Source organism: Spermophilus citellus (genome assembly GCF_964194105.1).
Source record: "Spermophilus citellus genome assembly, chromosome: 9".
NCBI lineage: Eukaryota > Metazoa > Chordata > Mammalia > Rodentia > Sciuridae > Spermophilus > Spermophilus citellus.
This window is the reverse complement of record NC_138191.1, coordinates 58679899-58704555: the sequence shown is the minus strand read 5'-3', so window position 1 is coordinate 58704555 and position 24657 is coordinate 58679899. Positions and strand designations below refer to the sequence as shown.

Here is a 24657-nt window from a genome sequence, read left to right as displayed (position 1 = left end):
AATACAAACATTATCAAAAAATATGAAATGTAGGTTCTTTTAATTTTTATTATCTGTTTTTCTTTTTGTGCAGTGCTGGAGATTGGGAGTGTCAGTTTTAAAACATAGCCTATAAATATCCACAAAGAAGAATTTCAAACTATGTCTTTCATTTATTTAACAGCTGTCAGAGAGATGAAAGAAGCAAAGATACAAATACTGGCTTCAATGGGAATCAAAACACAAGAGAGAGGGCTGGGGCTGGGGCTCAGTGGCAGAGCGCCTGCCTGGCACATATAAGGCACTAGGGTGCGAGGCACTAGGTTCAATCCTCAGCACCACATAAAAATAAATAAACAAAATAAAAATAATTGCATCCATCTATAACTAAAAAATATTCAAAAAAAAGCAAGAGAGAAAGGGAAGAAACAGAGAGAGAAGGAAGAAAGAGAAAAAACAGGAAATAAAGACACCATTGCTGAAAGTTCTCTTTCCTCTGATGCCTACATGATAAATTTCTTTGAATTAATTACTTTCTGAAGATATATAGCATATTTCCATCTCTCAAACTCTCCAGCTAAATTTTAAAAAAGCAAAACTTATATAATACAATTGCTGCTGCTACCAATAGCATCTATATGCTTTAGTATGTGCCAGGTACTATGACATGACTTTTTACTTATTATCTTATTATTTCGTCTCAAAAACCCTAAGATGGATAGATAGATGTTTATGTTTCTGTCTCTGTCTCTCTCTCTCTCTCTCTCTCTCTCTCTCTCTCTCTCTTTTTTGGGGGGGGAGTACTGGCAATTACACTAAATTCTATTAGACTGCTACAACTCAGCTCAGAAATACCTCAGGCTACATACAAAATTACACACTCTCAACACAAAAACACTTTTGCAACCATTCAAAACATATAAATACTGTTGATATTATATGCTGACTGAAACATTTCATGTGAACAAATGAGGTACTACTCCTTTTTTTATTTTAAAAATGCTAATCCAATAGTCTGTAAAATAACAGCAGAACAGAGGTGTGGCAAGAAGTCCTTTCATTCCTATCCACGCAGGCAAAATATTCAAACTCCTCTCTACCACACCTAATGTAAAGATTAATACTAGCCACATTCTTAAATTCAATAGAATCAGAATTACCACTTTGTTAGGCTTATTATCAAACTTACTTTAAGATATCCAAAGCCGTACTAAATATGGCACGTAATTACCTTGAAGAATTAGCATTCATTTGGAGTTTGAAACCTTTATAACTATATAAGTTCAATTTTATTCAAAAATAATTAATGAAACATTTTAACCAGCCATTCATCTACTACCCAATATCAAAAGATTTTTCATGTTAACTTACTCAGTATATCCATCGATAGGTTAGAAGCTTAAAACTAACTTGATCTAATGAAAATTATGAGATATGTATCTAAATCAAGGGGTTTTTACACTAAACAGTGATGTTAATTTAATGCTATACAGTTCAGTAAACATAAACTATAAAAAATTATAAAAACCAGAACCTTTCCTGCTCCTTGGCTAACCTAAATCATTAAAGGAATAAAATAATATTTTTTGTTTTAATTAGTTACACATGAAATACAATGATCTTGACATATCATACATTTGAATCATATGGGGTATAATTTAATAAAATAATATTTTTAAGAATATGAGCTGGAGTCAAGGAAATGCAAATCAAAACCACCCTAAGATACCACCTCACCCCAGTAAGATTGGCAGCCATGATGAAGTCAAACAACAACAAGTGCTGGCGAGGATGTGGGGAAAAGGGTACTCTTGTACACTGCTGGTGGGACTGCAAACGGGTGCGGCCAATTTGGAAAGCAGTATGGAGATTCCTGGGAAAGCTGGGAATGGAACCACCATTTGACCCAGCTATTGCCCTACTCGGACTATTTCCTGAAGACCTTAAAAGAGCACACTACAGGGATACTGCCACATCGATGTTCATAGCAGCACAATTCACAATAGCTAGACTGTGGAATCAACCCAGATGCCCTTCAATAGATGAATGGATAAAAAAAATGTGGCATCTATACACAATGGAGTATTATGCAGCACTAAGAAATGACAAAATCATAGAATTTGCAGGGAAATGGATGGCACTAGAGCAGATTATGCTTAGTGAAGCTAGCCAATCCCTAAAAAACAAATACCAAATGTCTTCTTTGATATAATGAGAGCAACTAAGAGCAGAACAGTGAGGCTGAGCAGGAAGAAAAGACTAGCATTAAACAGAGACATGAGGCGGGAGGGAAAGGGAGGAAAAAAAAAAGGGAAATCACATGGAAATGGAGGGAGACCCTCATTGTAATACAAAATTATATATAAGAGTTTACGAGGGGAATGGGATAACAAACATGGAGGGAAATGAATTTCAATAGATGGGGTAGAGAGAGAAGATGGGAGGGAAGGGGAGGGGGGATTTTAGAGGATAGTAAAGGTAGCAGAATACAACAGTCACTAATATGGCAGTATGTAAAAATGTGATGTGTAGCCGATGTGATTCTGCAATCTGTATTTGGGGTAAAAATGGGAGTTCATAACCCAATTGATTCTAATCTATGAAATATGATGTGTCATGAGTTTTGTAATGTTGTGAACATCCAATAAAAAAAAATATTTTTAGTTGTAAAAAAAAAAAAAAAAAAAAAAGAATATGAGCTGGGGTTGTGGCTCAGCAGTGGAGAGCTCGCCTAGCAAGTGCAGGGCCCTGGATTCAATCCTCAGAATCAAATAAAAATAAATAAATAAAATATTAAAAAAACACATAATATATCAAACAATTTTATAAGGGAGACAATATAATCTCTCAAATTAATTAACCCAAGACCAAAATCTACTTAACCATTTTGGTAATTCACCAAAACTAAAATCAGTCCTGTTATCAGCCAGGTCTTCCTTACATATAACTTCAATTCCATTTGAGCTTTTTGCATTTTTGTAGTCTTCTTTTAAAAAAATATCATGATCACAAAAATCATAATATCTACTATTTATGTTGATCAACAAAATATGAGCCATAGTACTATTCTAAGTACTTTACATGTAGTATTTCCATTCTTCATGATCAACTCTGCACAGTAAATATCAAAAAATATTTCTTTCTGGGGCTGGAGTTGTAGCTCAGTGGTAAAACAATTGCCTAGCATGTGTGAGACACAGCATCGCATATAAATAAATAAAATAAAGGTCTACTTCGGGTGTAACTTAGTGGTAGAGCATGGGTTTAACATTCTAGAGGAACTGGATTCAATCATCAGCACCTTAAAAAAAAAAAAAAGTAAAAGAACAGATTCAGAAACTTTAGATGACAGGATACAAAACAAAACCCCTGCTCTCTCTACTATACCATGCCACTTTTTTTTTTCAGCTATCAATTTTTGTATAATCAAATTATTTGCAACACAGATTGTGCTGGTTTCTCAATAAAACCTAGTTTTCCTTCATAGAGGGGGAAATATTATTACATTAAATATCTTCTAGTATTACCAAATTACTGATATAATTTTCCCATAAGTATTTCTGAATTAAAAGGAAAGAATACAATCTAAAATACACTGAATAAAAGCACTGGAAAGCTAAAATTTGATCATGTAAGCTGCACCTAAAATTGTGATGCTAAGGGAGTAGAGAGTTCATGAGAGAGGAACTAATAAACCTAATCCCTAATCACAGTCTTCCAGAGTCACGCCCACAAAATTATTTGTTTTGGGTTGTTTTAAAGGCATACCTTCACATACAATTTTTCCTGACAGCAGCAAGGATATTAAAATATCTGTTTTCATCTTCTCAAGCTGGTCTTTAAAAGTACAAATTCAGAACAATAACTTCTTAAAATATTATGTTGTATGAATTTTTTTAAAGACAGATTACCATAGTTTTAATCTTTTCCTCAACATGTTTCTTTGAATGTCATTAGTTTAGGCTAACAACATAATATCTTTGTTTTGTTTTGTTTAGTTTTACATACTGACATTGCTCAGATAAAGTTCATGGAACTATATTAAATGACTGTATGAGGGTTTTCATAAAATGATAACAGTTCAACATTACAACTTACAAATCAGAAAAGATACAAGTACTTTGTAAGTCAGAACTTCATTTTACATTACTACTAAAAACAATTTCTAACATATTTTTAAAAATTTTAGAATACAAAATTTAAATTGTCATGTACAACATGTATACAAGTTGTCAATATAATTGTATAAACCAATATTTATATTTGGAATTACCTGAAAACTAATGATTGAATTAAAGACTTGTTAATATAATAACACTAAGATTATTCTAAGTAAAATAATTTATGAAAAATGCTAAATATGTAATTTATTACTATCCTAGGAAATAGCTTATTCAATAGATTAAGACTTACATATCACATCTTACATGCAATTAATCTTCTATATCTATATAGCCTTACAAATAATCAAAAGAATAATCTAATCGATTGCCTAGTGTGTTAAAACCCAATTTGCTGTATTTATTTACATTTGTTTAATTCTGTTGCTGTGGCAACTAATATGCTTTTATTAACAACTGCTACTTTAAAAGACTGAATTTTAAAAACAAAAGCAGAATTAACTTTTTTGGGCTACTGTGGTACAAAATGAATTACTAAAAAGAAAAAAAAAAAACACTTTCTCCAGAAGCAATGGCATTTTTCCTTTACCCAAATAATAAATAAAATATATTTTTAATTTGCTTGAAGTAGGCATTACTGGTTAGCTATCTGATAAGCAACTAAATTATTACAGTTAAGGGAGTGGAAAGGATATGTGTACTGTCACATTAGAATGTTTTCATTAATTTTTTTTCCTTTTTATTGGTTCTTTTCAGTTATACATAACATTAGGATTCATTCTGACACAATTATAAAAGCATGGATTATAATTTGTTCTACTTTTTTTTTTTTAAGAAAGAGTGAGAGGAGAGGGAGAGGGAGAGGGGGGGAGAGAGAGAGAGAGAGAGAGAGAGAGAGAGAGAATTTTTTAATATTTATTTTTTTAGTTCTCGGCAGACACAACATCTTTGTTGGTATGTGGTGCTGAGGATCGAACCCGGGCCGCACGCATCCCAGGGGAGCGCGCTACTGCTTGAGCCACATCCCCAGCCCAATTTGTTCTACTTCAATCCCAAATACTTCCCATTTCCCTTCACTCCTCCCTCCTCAATCCCTTCCCTCTACTCTACTGATCTTTATGCTATTTACTTTTTATTTTAGTAAACATACTATATATATCAAGTACTGTTGTGTCAAGTATGCTAAACAACAATATCAATCCATAACCAGTGTAAGTAAAAATTAATTATCACTGTTTTGAAAGATCCTAAAGTAGCAGTACAAATCTTTTATATTCTTTAGAGTGATTTCCTTCCATGCATGAGACCCTGTTTTCAATCCCCAGTAATACATACACACACAAATCAATATAAATAACATTATAGCTAGGAATACAGCTCAATGGTAGCACATGCTTAGCATGTGTAAGTCCTAGGTTCATTCTCCAGCACCAGTTGAAAAAAAAATTTTTTAAGCAAATATTAAGATTTAAAACTTTTACTTCACCCCAAGCCCTCTTGTTTTTAACTAGTTACAAAAAGCCTTAAGATTTAAGACAAAAAAAGACTACCACTAAATTTTCTTTTTTTTTTTTTTTAAGAGAGAGTGAGAGAGGAGAGGAGAGGAGAGGAGAGAGAGAGAGAGAGAGAGAGAGAGAGAGAATTTTCAATATTTATTTCTAGTTCTCGGCAGACACAACATCTTTGTTGGTATGTGGTGCTGAGGATCGAACCTGGGCCGCACGCATGCCAGGCGAGCGGGCTACCGCTTGAGCCACATCCCCAGCCCCTAAATTTTCTTTAAAAAAAAAAAAATCACCTTAGTCAGAAACAAGAATATATCAACAGTGTCTTCCCTGGGTTTGTAAACCTTGTGAGCAAGAAATTCTGTCTACATAGTATACAGGTCATTCTTAATGTCCCCAGTACCTATCATTACGCTTGACACCTGGAAAAATGTTATATGTGGTATCTTTGGTGTTTCTTGTCTTATCCACATGTTTACAATGTCATTAAGTTTCTAGATCATTTGCTGACTCATTGTTCATCTAGTAATGGAAAAAATGCTTCTCCATATTTTCAAAAGGGAATCCAAGTTGAATTTTTTAACCTTATGCTCGTTTATTACATGCATTCCAAATAAATATTCAAAGACATTACATTCTTCATGGGCTTATTCCATATACTTCAGGTCTATCTTCTCACCATAAATTATGGCTCAGTGTCCTAGACCACCCTGATTTCTGGTGTGCCTTTAGATACTATATTTTTCTTCTTTCTTATGTATTTTATTCAAATATATTTACAAATTATTCATTAAAACTATAATTGTATCCAGTATCTGCTAATACTATTCGAATACATTTACAAGCACCATTTATGAAATTCTTTTTTTTTTAATTTTTTTAGTTGTAGATGAACACACAGTATCCTTACTTATTTTTATGTGGTGCTGAGGATCAAACCCAGTGCCTCACACATGTGAGGCAAGTGCTTTACCAATGAGCTACAGCCCCAGCCCTGAAATTCTTTTTTGGTAGGGAGGTACCAGGGATTGAACTCAGGGGCACTGACCACTGAGCCACATCCCCAGCCCTATTTTGTATTTTATTTAGAGATAGGGTCACACTAAGTTGCTTGGCACCTCACTTTTTTCTAAGGCTGGCCTTGAACTCATGATCCTCCTACCTCAACCTCCTGGGCCAATGGGATTATAGGCATATGCCACTGCACCTGGCCATTTATGCAGATTCTGGATTTTTTTTTTAACATAGCAAAAGAACCATACCAAGTCAGGCATGCCTGTAATCCCAGCAGCTCAGGAGGCTGAGGCAGGAGGCTGAGGCAGGAGGATGGCAAATTCAAAGCCAGCTTCAACACTTAGTGCTGTCTTAAGCAACTCAGCAAGACCCTGTCTCTAAATAAAATACAAAAAAGGGCTGGTGATGTGGCTCATGGTTAAGTACCCCAGGGTTCAATCCTCCCCAACCCCTACCAAAAAAAAAAAAAAAAAAAAAAAAAAAGGATCTACACCAAGCCAAAGATGAGCAAACTAATCATTTGAGTACCAATTCAAAGACAAAATCTATATTATTGCTTAGATTCTCTAACAAACAAACTAAAAAAGATCCATAATAAAGCCAGATCTGTTCCTGCTTCTAATGGAGGTCCCTTCCAAGAACATAGGAACTAGCAGTTCCTTAAGAAAGAGTCCTAACAATGAACTTACAGGATACTGAATAGCGCAAATCCAACAATGAAAGCCCAGATAACAGCCAGTTTAACCAGCTTTTTTTTTCAACATTTTTCAGAGTTCAATTGTGAGGGCTGGATGAATACAGAGAACAATTGACAAGTATTAAACCCACAATGTTTTTGGCCACTTAAAGAATAAACTGCAATGGCAGAGTGCTTGCCTAGAATGTGCCAGGCAAGGATAAATTGCAAAGAACACAGACAGGGAAAGTTCCTTTGAAGTACAGATACAATAATAAACAGCTAGAAATTCAACAAATAAACACATCAGGCAAGGTGTTATAATTGCTATAATGAGAACTGGGTTAACCCTTTTGGAGCAAACTCAAGGGCCACAGTTAACAGGTTCTAGGTACGAAATACAAATTAATTCACCTAAATGTTGCTAATAACAAAAGACTATCATACTATCATGATAAATAGTAATAATTGCCAATGAGGTCTGATTGGTATCTTGGATTTTATACACAAACGCAAAAATAAATTAATCTATGGTAGAGTAAAAGGTCAGTGAGGATTTGCAGTGATAAGCAGACTTACATTTCATAAAACCTGTTAAAATTAATTTGAAGAACATAGGTAGGCCTGACAGCTTGTTGCTATGTATTACAAAAAAAAAAAAAAAAAACACTATTTAGCAACACAAATTTAATAAGAAAAATGACATTTTAATACAGAAAATGATAGGTATAATTTAAAGGTAAATTCTTTATATAAACTTATCCTAAAAGAAAACATATTGTATTGATAATATTTTCATTTCAACATGAACTTTAGGGCTAAAAACTGTCTCAAAGAGCAGCATTTGGTAACCTACTGACTTAGTACTAAAGAAAATAAAAACATAGATTGGCAAAGAATAACCAAGTTATTAGAAGTACTTAACATAGAGGCTTTAATAGATGGTTTTGATTTATAATTTTCTTTTAACTATAAACTAAGATCTATACAACTCTAACAATAGTTTCCAATTTTTTTCTGGTACAAAAATTTTTTTTCTAAATAAAAAATTCTAGGTACTACTTATCCCTATTACAGTAGGTGAACTTAGGTATTATTAACTGAAATGACAAAACTATCATGACTTTTTAATAAATTTTATTATATACTACAAATACATAAGATTTATTATTTATCCATTTAATGTTTAATACACACATGAATTTCTAGACCCCATTCAGACATTCATTGCCCAATCTATTTCTCTAGTTACTCATCTCTTAGCATGAGTTTCTCACATTTTAGGATAGACAATAATTTTATAGAAAATACCAGATAGCTCATTAAGCTGATTATCTTTAAAATCATTTCCAATTCTGAGATTCTAAGATTCTGGGACAATGAGTACTTCTAAAAAAGAATTTGGGACATCTAAAGGAATGACAGATTGATCCAATATTTAGGTCCTCTCCCTCTTGGCACTCTCCGTAGCTAACTGTATGGAAAAAAGGTACAATCCATAAGGAGTCAACATAGGAAGACAGATGGCAACACATTTTTGTATAATGGAAAGCAGATGGTGGACATCCAGGTTAAGATATAAACTGAACACACACACCTAATTTTGCTTCCTCCCACAACTCTACTATAACAAGGATAAAGAAAGCTTTGTTGTTGTTTTGATGTTTTAGAACATGAACCGTAAGGACAGGAAAAACGGAAAAAAGAGACAACAAAGTTTTGAAAGCTAGAAATAAGTTGGATAACTGACTTGTAAGGCCAAATTCTAAGACAGTAGGGCTGACAACTGAGAACACATCAAATTACATCAATAAATCCTCAAAAGGCTCTGGAACAGGGGAGGGGAGATGTTAATAAGAAAGGATCAGGTGAAAGTTGAACAGCTGGAAACTTAGATCTCCATCACGCTGCTGAACGGCCCCATCTTCAGTGTAGCAGCAAACTAGAGATTTATTATCCTGAGAATGTAAACCATATATGGTGGAAAGACACAGGTAACCTAACCAAAAAAAAAAAAAAATTACATGACTCTACATACAAAATGCTCCATGGCTCATTACCCAGTCCTCTTTTCCTGAGTTCCCAGATCACTGGAAACTAGACTTTCAACCTTCCAAGCAGAAAACTAAAATACTCTCAGGGAAATCTTGTTTTGTTTTGCTTTTGGGTGCTAGGGATTGAACCCATAGGCACTTTACCACTGAGCTAAATTCCCATTCCTTTTTATTTTTTATTTCGAGACAGGATCTCACTAAGTTGCTAAGGGTCTTGCAAGGTTCCTGCAACTGACCTCAAACTTGCCATCCTCCTACCTCAGTCTCCCAAGTCGTTGGAATTACAGGTGTGCACCACTGTGCTCTCTGGAAAATGTAACCAGGCCAAAATAAAAGGCACAAAAACTAGAGCCAACATCAAATGGTCCAACCAATCACTGGTTTTTCAATCTTGGGCACACACTGGAATCACTAGGGAAGCTTTAAAAAAGTATTGATGTCTGGGCCGGGGTATAGCTCAGTGGCAGAGTGCTGGTCTAGCATGCATGAGGCCCTGGGTTCAATCTCCAATACTGTGTAAATACATACATAAATAAATATTTGAAATACTACTATTAAGCCGGGCACAGTGGCACAGGCCTATAGTCCCAGCAGCTTGGGAGGCTGAGGCAGGAGGATCTCAAGTTCAAAGCCAGCCTCAGCAACAGAGAGGCACTAAACAACTCAGTGAGACCCTGTCTCTAAATAAAATACAAAAGAGGGCTGGGATGTGGCTTAGTGTTCGAGTGCCTCCGAGTTCAAACCCTGACACACACAAAAATAAATAAATAAATTAATTAAATACTATTTATTGATGGAGATGATAATCAGAATAACAGTTGCCTCTGGGCAAGGAGTAGTGTCATAGAAAAAAGGCAAGTGAATGAATTTTTTAAGATATTCACGATGCTCTAAGTCTTGTTAGTTACGTGGTAAAAATCACCAAACTATATTCTTAAATTCTGTGCATTTTATTATATATAACAACATCTACATTTTCTAATAATACTGCTACTGGGGTCCTACCCCAAGAATTCCTTTTGTATTTGGTCTAACAGCAGCAAGGGTTTTTTATTTATTTATTTTTGGGGGGTAAGGGGGATTGAACGGAGGAGCACTCGACCACTGAGCCACATCTCTAGCCTTATTTTGTATTTTGTTTAGAGACAGGATCTCACTGAGTTGCTTAGCAGCCTTGATTTTGCTGAGACTGGCTTTGAACTTACAATCCTCCTGCCTTAGCCTCCCAAGCCGTGTGTGCCACTGCACCCAGCAGCAAGGATATTTTTTTTAAAGCTCTCCATGTAATCATAATGTGCAGCCAAAGTTGAGAACCAGTATTTCAGATCCAGATTATAGAGTAAACTGGAAGTTAGTCCTATTTATTAGCTCAGAACTTCCAATAAGCTGTTACCTTCCTACTCTTAAACATGAACATACAAAAAAGGATTACCAGTCAGACCTCTGAGGAGGGCCTCTACTAACAAGGCTATACCAAATTGAAAAATAAGTTAGAAGAAACACACTATGCAAAGAAAGCTTTAAAGAAACTCTCTTTAACATCCTCAAGATAGAAGAGAGAAAATATGATTTTCATGAAACAAGAAAAGAGATGAGGGCTGGAGTTGTAGCTCAATGGCAGAGCACTTGTCTAGCATTTATGAGGCATTGGGTTCAATCCTTAGTACCGCATAAAAATAAACAAATAAAATAAAGGTATGTTATCCATCTACAACCATAAAAATTTTTTTTTAATAAATTTTAAAAAAGAGAGGGGAGGTGCTGTCTGAACAGAGGGAAGGAAACCGAAACCATCAACCTACAAAAGGGACTATGGACAAGAAGTAGGTTAACTGGCTCACACACACAACCCCAGAGAGGATCGGACCTGGAAATCTCCAGGTTAGTGTTGGAGGGGCCTGAGCCTAAAGAGAAGACAAGATATTTAAAGTCTATATAAGGCACAATTGGGTCCTCTAGGTTCCCTTTTTTACTACCATCCCTATAATTTCATAATTTATTCTAAGAAACCTGATCTGGAGAGACTCCAGACTCAAGAATAGAGTGAGGATCAAAATTTAAAGCCAAAGGATTAAGCAGAAGTGTTTTTATTGAATAGCCTCCACCCATAGCTCACTTCCTTTATCCAGCTCTCAAACATTAGAAGGCAGGCATAACAGTACTGCTCCTCTATCAACAGGGGATACATTCCGAGACCTCTAATAGACACCTGAAATCTCAGCAATCCATTTTCCACCCTATAATTTAATCCATCTTCTACCCTAACTAAGCACTTATATCATACACGTGGCTGTAGCTTTTGCTGTTTTGAATTGCTACTACAAAACTAACACAAATTTCTTTTTCCTTTGCAATTTTACAGATAGATTTGTTCTTACTGTAGATCTTAGCAACTTCATTATATGATTTTTTTTTCTTATTAAGTCAAGAATTTGTAGCTTTTCACACAAAGGTACTTTCCTGTTTTGCTTTAGCATATCCAAATTGCCAGTATCACTACTCTTGTACTAGGGGCCAGTCTGAGATAAAACAAGGGGCCCTTGAAGAACACAAGCACTGTAATACCAAGATAGTCAATCTGATAATCCAAAGGGCTACTAAGTGACTAACGGAGTAAACAGCCTGGAGATGCTGAATAAAGGGATGATTCACATCCCACTTAGATGGAGCAGGTCAGCTTGATATTTCATCATGCTACTTAAAATGACATGAAGTTTAAAACTTATAAATTGCTCAATTCTGGGCTTTTTTCATGTAATATTTTCATACTCTGGTTGACCAAGGGCAACTGAAATCTCAGAACGTAACACAGTGGATAAAGGGAGACCACTGTACACTGTCCCGCACTCCCAATTTGATTGGTTGATTTAGGTACTTGGAACTAAACCCAGGGGCTCTCTACCACTGAGCTACCAGCCCTTTCTATTTTTTGAGACAGCATCTTTGCTGGCCTGGAACTTGCAATTTTCCTGTTGCCTCGGCCTCCCAAATTACTGGAATTCTAGGTATGTACCACCACTATTCTTGAGTTTATAGTCTAGTTGGAAAACTAAAAATTAAAGACCACTGTCCTCTATTAGAAGAAGTTCTATAATGGAAACTGGTTTAGTTACATGCAAAAAGGGCATCTAAATCAAAGAAAAAATATCAGCTACGTGTCTATATGCTTGCCACAGTGTTTTTAATATCATTAACAACAACATCAAAAAACATCAAATATCTAAGTAATGACATAAGATGTGCTGGGCTTCCACAGAGAACTATAAAACATTACCCAGTGAAATTTGGAAAGACCAAAATAAATGGAAAAATATGCCACATTCATAAAATGAAGAATTCAACACTGTTAAAATATCAATTCTTCCCAAGTTGATATATAGCTTTAATTCCAATTTCAAAATGTATTCAAACTGACAAGCAGATTCTGAAACATGGAAATTCTGAGCCAAGAGCAATCCAGACAATCTTTGTTTTTATTTTTAGTTGTCAATGGACTTTATTTATTTAGATGTGGTGCTGAGAATCAAACCCAAAGGCTCACACATGCTAGGCAAGTGCTCTAGCACTGAGCCACAACCCCAGCCCAAACCAGACAATCTTAAGAAACAAAACAAAGTTGGAGTGTTTATCCCACCATATACCAAGGCCAATTTCAGAGTTACATTAATATAGTGATATTAGTACAAAGATAACAGACAAATGAAACAGAATGGAATGTCCAGAAACAGACCCACATTTATATGGTCATCTGATTTATTTTGGTTGTTTGTGTCACTAGGATTCAAATCCAGGCCCCACGCATGCTAAACGTGGGCTCTATCACCAGGCTACCCAGTCCAATCATCTGTTTGTGAAAAGTGCCACACAGTGCAGAAAGGCGGCATTTTTAATAAGAGATGCTGTGTCAAATACACAATAATAGAGTAAAAATTGCATATTGACTACTACAATCCATCTAGAATTCACTATTATGTATGCCTTAAATAAGAAAAATAAAAGAGAATTTCTATAATGTAACATGGGAAAATACCTTCATATTCTTAGGGTAGGTACAGACTTTTTAAATAGGATACAAAAAAATAAGTAACCATAAAGAAAAAGACTGATAAAATATCTTGCATCAAAATAAAAACTATTGGGGCTGTGGTTGTGGCTCAGGGGTAGAATGCTCACCTAGCACGTCGGAGGCTCTGGGTTCGAGCCTCAGCACCAAATAAAATAAAGGTATTGTGTCCATCAACAACTAAAAAATAAATATTTAAAAAATTTTTAAACTATTCATGGAGCTGGGATTAGGCTCAGTGGTAGAGTGCTTGCCTGGCACGTGTGAAGCACTGGGTTTGAGCCTCAGCACCACATAAATGAATAAAATGAAGATACTATGTCCATCTACAACTAAAAAAAAATTTTTTTTAATTAAGACTATTCATGAAAAAACACCATTAAAGGAATGAAAAGGCAGGGCAAAAGGTATAGATAACTCAGTGGTAATGCCTGCCCAGCATGCCCCAGACCCTGAATTCAATATCCAGCACCATTGAAACATAAATATATATGAAATATGAAATGGAAAAATAAGGAGAGGAAAAAGAGAAATACATAAATGGGCATGTATGTGTATACATACACACATAAATACATAATTCACATACATACAGAGAGAGGGAAAGGGAAAGGACTCATAACCAGAATAAAGAATTACAAATGGAGCATGGTGCCAGGGCACAGGCCTATAATTTCAGCAGCTCAGGAAGCTGAAGCAGGAAGATCCCCAAGTTCAAGGCCAGTCTCAGCAACTTAGCAAGAGCCTGTCTCAAAAAAAAAAAAAAAAAAAAAAATTTAAAGGGCTAGGGATGTAGCTCAGTGGTAAAGTGCCCCTGGATTAAATCCTGAGTACCCGCCCCTCCAACAAAATTATAAATGGGGGCTGGGAATGTAACTCAGTGGTAGAGTGCTCTCCCTAGCATGGGAGGTACTTCAAAAAATAAAAAGTACAAATCAATACAAAACTAAGCATACAATAAAAACTTATTATTAACAGAGACTTCACAAAAGACATATATGGATGGCCAATAAAGGATGCACAACCTCAATCACCAGGAAAATGCAAAATAAAGCTACAATGATATAGTGCTGCACCTCTATGAGAATAGCATCAATCAATAAGGACTTGGGGTAACTGGAATATATATCACTCCCTGCTTATTGGTACAATCACTTTGGGAAAATAATCCTAAAGTGACTAAAATTTTAGCATTAATATGACTCAAAAGCCAACAATTCCACTTTTTGGTATACACTCCAACCTAATAATGTTCTATTTCTTGACCTGTGATGCTCACTTAGTAAAAACTCATTACCTGTACACTTAGGATTGTTAACTTTTTCCGCATATTATATTTCAATAAGTTTTCTAAGATTTGACACATAGTTGGCAGAGATCTTAAAAAGTCAGCATACTAGAATGGGGGGGGGGAAGTTTGGTACATTGATGAAACTTTACGAATAAAATTTAAAAAAAAAAAAGAAAGCTAATAAAACCCAGCCCAGAAACAAAGATAAAAACTATCAACAGATCATTTTTCTCTAACTTCAAGAAGCACTAGAATTCATTCTTTCAGCAAAGAATGGAGTTTATTATTCTACACTGTAACCCAAGGAAAAGATATCTTTGCAAGAAAACGCTGCTGTTTTTGAAAAACACCTTTAATAGTATGGATAGGCGAAACCTTCCGAAAGTGTTGGCTAACTATTTGGTGAAAAGATGCCACCTGAGATGATCTAAGAGAAATCACAGCAACTCTAAAGCCGACACCAACACCACAATCCAACTACCGGAAATCCTGCGGTTAATCTGAGGCTTGCCCCGCTAGTCATAAGGTGATTCAGTGTTGGTTACTAACGCACCTTAACTGCATCCTTAGGAGTCAGTCACCTGGCATACCAGGCTTTCCCATCACCTGCCTGGAGCGACCGACAAGCGCAAAACCCCGGAGGTCAAATACAGACAGCAACTTTGCAGGTAAGGGGAGCGGACAGTCGCGCCCCTCAGGTTGCAGAGAAGGAACCCACTCTGGCCTCCGAGCAGACAAGAATTGTCACTATCCCCCAAAGGATGCGGGAGGAAGTACCCCCGAAGCCGGTCCGTCCCTCCACCTCCCGCGAACTCCACAAGAAGAGGGGCCGGCGAGTTTCTGCCCCCGCGCCCACAGGAGGAGGGTCGCCTGCGACAGCGAGTGGCGAAAAGGCGAACCCAAGGAACTTAGGCCCCGGCGGGGCCGGACGCGCCCGCCCGCCTTCCCGCTTGCGCGGCTAGTTTGGCGGCCGTCCGCGTTCGCCGCCCCTTGGCCCAGCTGTACGCTCCGCAGAACCGGGACTCGAGGCCCGCCCGGCCTGGCGCAGTGCCCCTCACCTTGGAAACGTTGGGTGGACTTCGCCGTAAACATTAACTTCCCATCCAGCCGGCAGCCGCGCCGCCTCGGCTCTGCTCCCGACTCCGCGCGCCGCTTTCCCCGCGTTCTCAGACGCACGGCTCTCACTCCGGAACTCAGGGCCGCCTCGCGACTCTCACCCACCCCGCTGGGCAAAGCCGCCGACTCCACCGCCCAGCCCCAAGCCTGCCCGCTCGTCAGCTCCGCCGGGGTCCGGCGCGGCCGCGTCAGGAAAGCCCAAGGCGCAGGCGCGGCAGGGCCTTAAAGAGACCCGACCGCCTCTACCGCACAATGGGTTCGAGCAGGTTAGGGGCCCGGCGGGTTGGCAAAAAAAAAAAAAAAAAAGCAGAAGCCGAAGGGATTGGACCGAGTGGAGCGGGGGCGGGGAAATCCCTCTCTCCTCCGCCCCTCTTTCAGAGCACCAGCCCTTGGCTCTGCAAAATGCTGACTTCCCTCGTCACTTGAACCGCCCCTTCGATGTTAAAGCTGCAGAGGACACACCCCCTCGGGGCGGTAAGCCACCCCGCGCGGAGGGCTGCGGGCCTCACTCTGCCGCACCGCCCACGCGCCTGTCTTCCAGGCCTGGGGCACGCGGTGGAGACGCGCAGGCTTCGAAAGGCCCCCCGCGAGTCCTCCGAGATGCGGCCTTAGGTCACACTTAAAACCATTAATCAACATGTAAATGTTCCCTGTGATTATTAAACCCATTTCCATCAGTCGTCTGGACACTCTGGGTTTATGTACAGTCCAGCAGAGGGCAAAACGTGGGCACACGTATATGAGATCTTGCCGGGCAACCATCCAAAATCAACGAAGAAATTCTTAGAAGGAATATATAGTTTGGGACAGGATGGGGAAAAATATGTTATTTTACATATATTAATTCTGGTCCTACCCCAGGAGAATCAGGAAAGAAAAACAATGACTTTGAGGCAAGAGTCATTATAAACTACTGCCTTTATACATTTGGAAGTGACAAAAATGATAGTACCAGATATACACCTCCAAAATTATTTCTCTGGAAATTAAATAACCGGTTATTTTCTAATTTAAATTATAAGACAAGGGACTTCACAGTAATAAGCATTTCAGGGGGAAAAAAACTAATTTTTCAACAAGATTAGGAAATAACAAGAAATAGGAAGTAAAACCATGTCCTCCCCCCAGCTAAAAACGTTGAAACTTTAAAAGTAATCTGAGGCAAATTTTTGCATGACTTTAGGTCATGCTATTATTTACAGTCAGTTTCACTCAATTTATTTGTAATCTAATCCACCTTGCATTAAAAAAGAAGAAGAAAAGAAAATTCAGACAACCTGGATGATCTACATTTCCTTCCTATAGTCAGTCTATCAGCAAATCCTGTTGATTTTTACCTGCCAAATGTTCCTTGAATCTGACCTCTTCTGTCTCCTCCATCACCACCCTGGTCTAAGCTGGGAGGTGGAAATAGACCACTGATTTAATCTTCTAATTATCCATATTCCCTCCAGGCCCTCTTTAAACCTCTTCACATAACAGAGTGATTAGCCTTTTCAAAATGCAGTACATTGGCTGGGCATAGTGGCACACTCCTGAAATCCCAATGACTTGGGAGACTGAGACAGGAAGATCCAGAGTTCAAAGCCAGCCTCAACAATTTAGGGAGGCCCTAATTAACTTAGCAAAACCCTGTCACAAAATACAAAATAAAAAGGGCTGAGGATGTGTCTCAGTGTTTAAGTGCCCTTAGGCTCAACAATCCCTGGTACCACACACACACACACACACACACACACACACACACAATGTGTCCCTGTCACTTCCCAGCATAAACCACTTTAACAGCTTTCCAAACTAATCAAACCCCTGCAGGTCAGGCCCCTTGCCCATCTGTCCATTTCTTCTTAGCATTCATATCACATTCCATCCTGCTCTCTCTGCTTCAGGAACACTGGCCTCTTCTATTCTCCTACTATACTCTTCCAATGGGTTTGCCCTCACTTTGTTCTGTGCCTAGAAATTTCTTCCAACTTTCATTCTTAGCCTCTACTTCTGGGAAGTTATCTTCTGACCTCCCTCCTATGTTGATCCCTTACTTTTATCACTTTGTGTGAAACTGTAACTGTGTAACTACTTGCTGAATTTTTCTTTCTCCTGCTAGACATCTCCATAAGGCCAACACTTGATTTTATTTGATTCACAGGCATATTTTTATATTTGTTCAACACATATTTGTTCAATGAATAAGAATCATAGGTGCTAGAACTTAAACTTGATGCGGCTTAAAGGTTACCTAAGTCACAGGTAAAAATATCACAATTTGACATTTGGAATCAGAGTTGAAAAAGAACTCCGGTTATTTTAAAACATTTTATATTATTTTTGCTAGGCTGTCACAAGATTCTTTGAGTAACCTTTAAAAACAAGTTTTCAAAGCACCTTGTATAAAATCCTGAATTAATAATAAGAACTATGGGATGAGCCCACATGAAACTAATTAACATCTGTTGCTTCTAGAGAGGAAGACTGACCCAGGCTTAGTGTCACATGCCTATAATCCCAGCTACTTGGGAGACTAAAGCAAGAGTATCATAGATTTGAGGCCAGCCTGAGCAACCTAGTAAGACCTTGTCTCAAAATTAAAAAGGACTGGAAATATGGTTCATTGGTAGAGCAATTAGCATGTACAAGGCCTTGGGTTCAATCCCAGTACCACAGGGAAAAAAGGGTAGGAAGAGTGGGTGACTAGTGGTCAGTGGTAGAAAGGAGACTTTTTACTGTATGCCCAAAAGTTTTAAAATTGTACCTTTTCAATTTTCAAGCTTATGAATGTATTAGCTGTTCAAAAATATATAAATGACACCAGGATGCATACTGTACAATTTCATTTATTTGAAATTCTAGAAAAGGCAAAATTAATTGAGATAAAACAATTATAACAAGGTGTAGCCCAGTAGTAGAATACATGCTTAGCATGCACAATGCCCTGGATTTGATCCCAGCACCACATGCACATACTCTCTCTCTCTCTCTCTCTCTCTCTCTCTCTCACACACACACACACACACACACACACACACAAAATCCTTGGAAAACCATAGTTGATCTTAAGCTTCTCAGAAGCCCCAATACTTTGCATAGTAACTGTTCAATGTATTTTGAATGAATGATGACAAACAAGTCTGGCATTGACTTTACTGGTTACAAAGTATGTTTATATGTTTACATATTATATGTTTTCTGGTAACTAGTAACTTCCATATCAATGCAAATGACTAGACTACAATCTAAAGGGTTTTTTGTTGTTGTTGTTTTGTTTTGTTTTGTTTTTTGGAGGGGTATTGGGGATTGAACACTGTGGCACTCCACCACTGAGCCACATCTCCAGCCCTATTTTGTATTTTATTTAAAGACAGGGTCTCACGAGTTGCTTAGCGCCTCGCTTTTGCCAATGCTGGCTTTGAACTTGCAATCCTCCTGCCTCAGCCTCCCAAGTGGCTGGGATTACAGGAGTGCACCACCACGCCTAGCTACAATCTAAAGTTTTAAATTTATATTTTAAACATATTTGTATGCATATATGGGTATATGCCAGAAGCCATCCATAAATTTCATGAGGATCTTCTCTCGGTATGGTAGCCAGGGAGATTTAGGTTTGGCATTGCGAACTATCCATGGCTCTCTCACAACAATAGATTGCCCAATGGACATGACCTTTATCTCTACTCTGTTAGGAAGATACCTCAGTAGCTACGAAGATGGGTATAACCTGATGGGAACTGAACAGTCCATCTTTAACCTTTTTTGGTGAAGCACAATCTATGGAAGGCCTTTGATGTTTCCCCATATAAATAAAACAGGCACGGGCTTCATTTTGCCATAGCATAGAAGCTATCTATGCTTGCCCGTCCTGCCCCGGCTTTTGAAACTACTTTCTGTGTCCTGTGGTTTTTTTGTTGTTCTGTTTTTCTTAGCTTTTATTTCTCAGCCAGCCCATTCCACCAAGGGGAACCCCATTTCCTCCTCCTCCTCCTCCACCACCACCACCCCCGCGCAGGACGCAGAAGAGAGGTATATACCTATAATTTATATCAATTTAGCACTGCTGCACTAAATGTCTGAGATGTATTATCTCAAATGAGTAAGCTTATATCATTAGCTCCGACCTGCCAGCACTATCTCTGGTTTACCCATTTCTTTCCCTCATCCTGAGCACATCAATTTATTTAGTGAAAGAACTTACACTTTAACATCTCACTAAAATAGCTAATTCTAACCTCTCACAAGTGCTTGAGCACTTGCGTAAGTGAAATCCCACTGTGAATTCCACACCAACGCCACCTCTGTTCCAGCTCCTGCCACTCTGCAGTTCATACTCAAGAACCTCACACATCCAGAAGAGGAGGGAGCAGTGCAGTGGACAGCAGCACCCTCCTTAGAGACAATTTTATTTACAGTAAAATTCAGTTAGCATTTCAAAGCTTTCTATTTTCAGATACCACACTTTGTTTGTTTGTTTGTTTGTTTGTTTGTTTTTGTGCTGGGGGTTGAATTCAGGAGACTTTAACCACTGAGCTACATCCCCAACCCCTTTTTTAAAATTTTGAGACAGGGGCTCACTAAGTTGCCCAGTCTGGGCTCAAACTTGCCACCCTCCTGCTTCAGCCTCCTGAGTTGCTGGGATTACAGTTTTGATCCTCAGCACCATACCTAGGCACCACTTTACACTCTTAGCATGGATTTGGTCTGGGAGAAAAAATCCTGTAAACCTGACAAGGGTTAAATCCCATAACGCCGGAAACACTTAAAGGTGTATAAGCCAGCCATATGAGCTCTATTGCTCACAGAAAGGAAAAGCAAGAGAGACATTCCCCCTGAGAGGCCTAGGCATAGATACAGAGGAGGGATTCATTCTGTAAGGTCAAATGCACTGGTGTACACTCATCCTTTCCCGGGGCAGCTGCAATCTGCACTTCCTTAGAAAAACAGTGCACTAGAAAGCCGGATTCAGTGGTACACACCTGTAATCCTAGGAATGTGGAAGGCTAATGTAGGAGGATCACACTTTCAATGCTAGCCTGGACAACTTTGTGAGAACCTCAGCAATTTAGCAAAACTCTGTCTCAAAATAAAAAATAAAAAGGATTTGGGATGTAGCTCAGTGGTATACATCCCTGGTTCAATCCCCAGTACCAAAAGAGAGAGAGAGTGAGAACCAGGCACTCAGTTGCATTCTAGAGATGTGCTGTCTAATAAAGACAAGAGAGCCACAAGCCACATGTGACTATTTGCATTTCATTTTAAAATTTCAGTTTCTCAGTCATACACATTTCAAGTACTCAATAATAGTATATGTGGCTGGTGGCTGTCGTCTTTGACAACACAGATACAGAACATTTCCATCTATAAGAAAGTTCTATTGAGCTGGGGTTGTAACTCAGTGGTAGAGTGCTCGCCTCACATGTGGAAGGCACTGGGTTAGATCCTCAGCATCACATAAAAATAAAATAAAGGTGTTATGTCCATCTACAACTAAAAAAAAAAATTTAAAGTTCTATTGACAGTAGTATTATAGAAAAAGAATAAATAACACTCTATAGAGAGTTGTAGCTAATATTCAAAAGATTTTGCCTTGGAAAAATGAAGGCTCACAATGAAATAGTGACAACCTACATCACTAGACTCATTATTTCCCACAATATAACTCTAAAAAGTTCTCAAGTACAAACACTGTGGCCTCTGTACCTATTGTAGCCATAAGAATGGCTTTGCGTCTCAGTGGTAGAGCACTTGCCTAGCATGTGGGAGGCACTAGGTTCGATTCTCAGCACCACCTAAAAAATAAACAAATAAAATAAAGGCATTGTGTCCATCTATAACTAAAAAAAAAAAAAAAAAAAAAGGCTTACCATTTACTCCACCATATTCATGGTTTGCAAGACACTAACATCATCTTAGAAAAGAACATTGTTAAGAGGCACACAATCCTATTGCCATCTCTTGGTACTTGTACATAGGTAGAGACTAAATCTCCTATAGTAAAGAACTATATGGTAAAGAACAAGCTTTGTGGCTCTAGAGCTTGGATATCATTTCTATGTGTTTTGTAATTGTGCCACCAAGACAGGACATCAATAGCATGCCAATTTCTACCCCACCTGCTAAAAGAAGTCTGTTTATTTCTCATCTTTGTGAAATACATGTTTTAAAACAAGATAAAAATCAGTGCAACCAGAATTAGCAATTCCACTTAAACACTCCAATTGTAGATCACTAGATTGTACTCTAAAATTTCAAGGGTACTTGCCGAAAGTGTGTTTAACCCCTTTGAGCGCCTATCTTCTCATTCATGAACTAGAGAAAATAATATCTACTTAAGCAATGAAGTGATAATTAAATGGAGCATCTATGCAAAGTACATAAGCATTCAACAAATAGTAACTATTATAATTGTTACTTTCCAAGGCCACAAAACACCAATGTACAAAAAATTTTAAAAAGAGATAAATAAAAAAGACCAAATTAGAAAAATCCTGACTCTGCTACCTGCTAGTTGTCTGGCTTTGAATCTCTGTAACTTTAGTTTCTTCATCAGCTAATTAAGGATCAGAGTTCCCAATGATAGACATGTGTTTTCATTTCATGCAAAATGGCCAAGCAATGGTAAAGCCAGGTGTAAACTGGAGCGAATGTGAATTAGTACTATGCCCCAGCTTCCACACACACATAAAAAAAGAAGAGACAACATTAGGCAAGTATTGCTTCACAGTAAAATTAATTTAACTTTTATTATGAACTGTGCTCCTAAGCACACCTAGGAAGCTACACTGCTGAAATCATCACTGAAACACAACCTTCAACATTGCCAACAACCCAAATTTGTAAATGCAAATGACTAGTTAGTCATTTTCCTTGGCTACTCTTTTTCTCCACATGAGAAATTTGAAGTCCTTACAGACAAACCAGGCCTCATCTGTGAATGTACATAAAATAAAATAAAAGGTAACCAGTAGTCAGCAGCCGGTTACAGAAAGGGGAAAAACAGTGCTGAATTTTAAAAAGCCAATTACTAAAATACCTTTCTTGCAAGTGTGGAATTAAACCTAACACTCCATAAATTCTTGTTCATCACTGGAATGGCTGTAACACAATGAGATAACATTCTTAAAATAAAACTGAAGAAATATTCACAAGCTGTTCTTGTTTTAAAGATTAAGCAAAGTATACAATCTTAATACAGTTATAAAATATTTCCTGTTGCAGCATCTGCATTTTTACAAATTTTAATATGAAATCAAACATCATTTTAGATATTTACCTGTTTCCCATTAGGGTTTCTAAAGGCAGCAGTCATTTTGGTGGTAACCATGATAAGCAGAGAAGACAAGAAGACTGGGGATTTGAATTGAATTTATAGCTGACTCATAGGGAGTGTTTACAACGACATTGCCACTGGGATCCACCCATTTAACACCCTTTCAGTTCCATCCTGCACATTCATTAGGTAGTAACTTTAAGCTGGGAATGTGGAGGACTAGGAATACTGAAACCAAAGCTTTTTGAAGTCTTATGAGGTTGCTAACTGATTTTGGTTGTCTTTCTTCTTTCCTTTTTCTCTCCCTCCTTCCCTTTCCCTACCTTCTTTCCCTCCTTCCTTCCATGACTTGATTTGTCTCAGAATGACCTTATAACTGTTACTGTATTTAGGGTATTGATTCTAAGGCATTGACTAGAACCTTCTATAATTAGATAGTTTCAATTCTTGAAACTTGACCATAGGAAAAAAAAATATTATTTTTCTTGAACTGTCCTTTCTGGCTATTTTTTTACTCTTCATCTGAGGTTTTGGAATTCTACAGGCTATTATGTTCTATGAAAGGATATTGTGGTCATATTATATCAGGGGCCATTAATTGAAAGTTTAACATAGAAGCAAATTACATACCTTGTAAGGGGTACCTAAATAGAAGCTGCTTCCTCCATTCATACTTTATATACAAAGATATGAAAAATTGTGCTCTATACATGTAATGAGAATTGTAATGCATTCTGCAGACATGTATTTTAAAAAATAAAATCAATTAAATTTAAAAAAAAGAGATTTGATATACTGATTTTAAAGGACTACCACTCTAATGGTAGTTTATGTCTTTAAACTCCTTACTATGGTCTGGGCACTGTGGAAGGACTATTCATCTATCATCTCACTTAATCTTCACCCTAACCCTATTGTAATCATTATTTACAAGTGAACCTCAAGCAAGTCATTAAGAATGCTTCATTTATTCACTCACAGAGTTATTGAGGGTATTCAACTATGTAAGCACTTTCCTATGAGAAAGGGGATTAACTAATATTTTCAGCTTCTACAACATCATTAATAATGTTATATGCTTTCTCATGCAGCTATCATTATTAAACTCATTTAAAAGCAAGAGAGTGAGGCTGGAGTTGTGGCTCAGGGGTAGCTCACCTGCCTAGCACGTGTGAGACACTGGGTTTGAGCCTCAGCAATACATTAAAAAATAAACAAATAAAATAAAGGTATTAAGTCTATTTGTAACTAAAAATATTTTTTTATAAAAAGGTTGAGGACGCTATGGCTGGTCCAAAGCCACACTGGTAGTAAAAGGAAAAGAAAAACTGCAAGTGTAAATCTCTCTTGACTACAAAGCCTGTGTCATTTGAAGTTACAAAAATGTGGTGTCCATGTTCATACTCTTTTGAAGAAGGAATAGTCTGGCATAGAAGACAAACATGTAAATAAATAATATGGAAATCTAATATGGTGGAAACATACAGAAGGAGGTACCTTGATAGGCTGAGAAGTTGTACTACTGTATTTATCTATCTATTTCCCCTTCATCTGTCCCTATTAGCAGGTATATTGGCTGG

At 37.6% G+C, this 24657-nt stretch overlaps 1 protein-coding gene across 7 annotated transcripts in view; it reads right to left on the bottom strand.

Annotated features, from left to right (window-relative positions):
• The window catches only part of EVI5 (ecotropic viral integration site 5), a 214385-nt gene extending 198071 nt beyond the window's left edge, over positions 1-16314 (bottom strand). For 4 of the 7 annotated variants that reach the window (XM_081305333.1, XM_081305337.1, XM_081305338.1 and 1 more), the window contains exon 1: positions 15762-16313. The gene's annotated coding sequence lies outside the window, so the exon portion shown is untranslated. Of the gene's footprint in view, positions 1-15761 lie in introns of all 7 variants that reach the window. The other 3 variants (XM_081305335.1, XM_081305339.1, XM_081305340.1) reach the window with 2 other exon arrangements.
• Between the last annotated feature and the right edge of the window lie 8343 nt (positions 16315-24657).